This window comes from Suncus etruscus, chromosome 11 (genome assembly GCF_024139225.1).
Source record: "Suncus etruscus isolate mSunEtr1 chromosome 11, mSunEtr1.pri.cur, whole genome shotgun sequence".
Taxonomy (NCBI): Eukaryota; Metazoa; Chordata; class Mammalia; order Eulipotyphla; family Soricidae; genus Suncus; species Suncus etruscus.
Genome location: NC_064858.1, coordinates 36,475,133 through 36,479,487, shown reverse-complemented (window position 1 = coordinate 36,479,487; position 4,355 = coordinate 36,475,133).

Below are 4,355 nucleotides of genomic sequence, written 5' to 3'. Positions count from 1 at the left end.
TGCCAGTGTAACTTACCCTCTCGTAAACTTGCTGTAGATTGGGTATCGATTCTGTTGTCATTGACTTTGGGCTTGGTGTTTAAGTCTGACCATTTTTTTCTTCCACTCAATGTTCATATGACTGTTTTGTTCCTGGTACCATCCTCTCCTCTTACCTCCTCCCACCTCCGGTCAATTTATGGGGCAGAACAAGATTATTCAAAATATGTGATTCTGTTGGGGGAAAAAAAAAAAAAAACAGAAAAGTTCATCTATCATTGTTTTCAACCTTTTAGTGCAAAGGCACACTTTTTTCATGAAAAAAATAAATCAAGAGGAACACCACCATTAGAAAATGTCAAAAAAAAATGAGGCCAGAGAGATAGCATGGAGGTAAGGCATTTGCCTTGCATGTAGAAGGACGGTGGTTCGAATCCCGGCATTCCATATTATCCCCTGTGCCTGTCAGGGGCAATTTCTGAGCATAGAGCCAGGAGTAACCCCTGAGCACTGCTGGGTGTGACTCAAACCCCTTCCCCCACAAAAAAAAAGAAAATGTCAAAAAAAATTTAACTCTGTCTATTTGACTATAAAGTAATTCTCTTGAATAGAAATCAACACAAATATTATTTTATAATTTTATTATGAAATAATCTAATGATTGGTCTATTTGTGAGACGAAGCCACATATTACAGATGAAATTGGAATTTTTCCCATGGCACAGTGCTTGAAAAACGCTGGTAAATGTTATAAATATCAATTTAAAAGAAGAAAGGGACAAAAGAAAAGGATAACCAAGAAAAAGAGAAAAACAACTACATAAAACAAACAAAAAGCAAAATACAAAAACAGTAAAAGAAAAGAAAAACAAGCAAAAAGCAAAAACAACCAAAAAAAAATTCCCAGCAACTACAAAAAAAAGGGTTTGTGTTTCTTTTTGCAAAGGTGCGTTAAGTATTGGGGAAATTAGAAAGGGAATTAATTCCCTTGGCCTAAGTGATAAAAGGTTTTCAATACTGTTTTTTCTTTTTGATGTGTGCCCGTCTCTGGTGTGAGGTAGTATCTTATTGTTTTGATTTACATTTCCCTAATTATTACTAATAGAGTATTTTTTCATATGTCTTTTGGACATTTGGATGTCTTTTTTTTTTTTTTTTTGGTTTTTTTTTTTGGGGGGGGTCACACCCGGCAGTGCTCAGGGGTTACTCCTGGCTGTCAGCTCAGAAATAGCTCCTGGCAGGCACGGGGGACCATATGGGACACCGGGATTCAAACCAACCACCTTTGGTCCTGGACCGGCTGCTTGCAAGGCAAACGCCGCTGTGCTATCTCTCTGGGCCCTTGGATGTCTTTTTGAGTAAGTTTCTATCTCTCCCCATTTTTTGAGAGAGTTAGATAAAACAACGTTTTGATTAAAACCCTAAAGACATCAGAAATGAACGAAGAGTAACAAGCTGCACATCCTGCTGTGTCAGCAAACACAGGTAAAATTGTTAGCAGTAGGTATGCCAGTATTATCGATCTTCAAAAAAATTAATGAAATAACTTTTAAAACGTTAGGCTTTATCAATGCTGCACTCATTCTGCAATAAAATTCTATTGATTCATTTTAAGAGTTTTAAATAAACTATTGGTAAATAAAAACATTTTGTTTATAACAGGGATTTAAAATTATGGGAAGAGAAACAGTAGATATATGTGTTACAGAATTCAAAGTCCAGTTGCTCTGAAAAGTAAATATTGAGAGATGATTTGGTGAAAGGAAAAAGTTTTATTCAAATGCTTGCAATTTGAATGATGGACTTGTTAGACACCCCACCATACACACACACACACACACACACACACACACACACACACACACACACACACACATATCTTCCTCTAGATGTCTGGTTGGGAAAGAAAGTAGAATTTTTAAAGTGGGCAGTTAATAAGAATTTGGCTGGATTTGATAGTTTAATGGATTCTTGGATGAGGATGGACAATGGTGCATTTATTTAAAAATATTTTTGAGGGGCCAGAGAGATAGCATGGAGGTATTGCATTTGCCTTGCATGCAATGCAGGACCAACGTTGGTTCGAATCCCGGCATCCCACATGGTCCCCCGAGCCTGCTGGGAGCAATTTCTGAGCATAGAGCCAGGAGTAACCCCTGAGCACTTCTGGGTGTGACCCAAAAATCAATATATGTGGGACGCCTGACTTCAAACCACCATCCGTCCTGGATTGGCTGCATGCAAGGCAAATGCCCTATTGCTGTGCAATCTCTCCTGGCCCCTCAAAAACCAATATATATATATGGTCCCCCAAGCCAGGAGTTATTTCTGAGCTCATAGCCAGGAGTAACCCCTGTATATTTCAGTAACCCCTGAAATATATATGTTTATATATATATGATATATATAATATATATGATGTTATTTCAATATATATGTATATATATACATATATATATATTGAAATAACATCATTAAGTAAAGACAAATTATCTCTGGGCTTTAGGGAAAATCTATGTGATTGTTTTAGGGCTCCCCCTAGAGGCCTTATTTGGTATTTGCTCTTTTCCATAACTGGACTGACTACATTTAACATTAAACACACATGAGAAAATCTCTTAGTATTAAAAGACAAGTATTAAAAGGAAGATGAAGGGCATTGGTGTTGGTAATGTTGCACTGGTGAAGGGGGCATGTTGTTTATTTTTATATAACTAAAACCCAACTACAAATATGCTTGTAATCATGATGCTTAAATAAAGATATTAATAAAAATAAAAAGATGTGTGTGCGGGGCTGGAAAGATAACATGGCGATAAGGCATTTGCCTTGCATACAAAGGGATAGTGGTTCGAATACCTGCATCCCATATGGTCCCCTAAGCCTGCCAAGAGCGATTTCTAAGCGTAGAGCCAGGTGTGACCCAAAAAACAAAAAAGATGTGTGTGAGTGTGTGTGTATAAATTATGGAGTCTTACATGCTCACAAAAGTAATCAAGAGGGGCTGGAAGGATGGTACAGTGTGCTATCTCTCCGGGCCCTCTTCTGTACTTGAGTTGTCAAGTATATACATATATCTTCTTTATTCACTTCTCAGGCTACTTTGATTGTTTCCATATCTTGGCTAACAACTGTAATTTTTAAGCCTTTATGTGTCACATTTTATTATTTCTTAAACTAAATTTCCTAGGCCAATACTAAGCAAATTTCTTCCCAACTTTCTCATAGGAAATATACCGATCATGAAATACTGATTAAATAAACAACCTATGTATAAATTAGCTACAAATGGCAACATATGTGTAGAAATTAGCTACAAATGACAATATTGATGTTTTATAGAGTGGTCAACTAAAGGCTCTCAGAGTCCAAAGAAAGAGCTTGGATGTATTTTAAATCTCAAGTCATCTGCTTACATCTAGAAAAATCTCACCCCTCAATCTCCATGGTAGATTTTAATGGTAATGACAATTATAATGATGATGATAATAGCAACAACCAATAGAACTCTGTTCTAAACAATCTGTATGCACTAATCAAATTATTAATAATAATTATAAGTTAACTTGTTAAAATTTTTCTATCCATATGGTTTAGAAAAGAAAAAAAAAGCACAGAGGTTGCCATTTGCCCATGTATGATATGGAGTGTACAGAGCTGGTTTCCACCCCTTATTCTGTCACAGGGTTCCTAAAATCTTTGAACCTTCCCAAATGATCAGAAAAGTGTCTTTTGTTCTTAGTTACTTTGGGCTTCCTCACCTAAGGATGGGACTGGTTACATGATTACAGAGATAGAATTCTTAGCCTTAGTGCCCCACACAAATGAGCATAATCAGATAGTAGGATACCTACCTGAGGTTGGAGAATTGTTTGATGATGTGTATAAAAACCCCATCATATCAGAACTAATAAATCAAAAATTGTCCATGGGGCTGGAGAGAGAGCATGACACTGACCCAGATTTGATTCCCAGCACAGATGGTCTTCTGGGCCTAGCCAGGAGTAATTCCAGAGCACCACCAAGTGTGACCAAAAAAAAAAAAAAAAAGAAAAGGAAAGGAAATTTGAACAAAATTTAAGTAGAACTATAAAAGATCAAAAAGGATAGAATATGTGGACACAGAGATGGGTCTAAACCAAAAAAGCACCTGCCTTAGAAACATGAAGCTTCTCCATATGCTCCAGAGCAAGTCGACGCAGCCCTGCTCTCTGGAAATCTGAACAACCTGGCAGCTTATGTGGTCTCTGGGATACCCACATGCAGGTATGTACAATAAGCACCATCACTAAAGATCTGTGGGAATCATAGGCATGTGGGTGACCCCAGTGAGTAAACATGTGGGCTACACAATCAAATACACACATAAATACAAA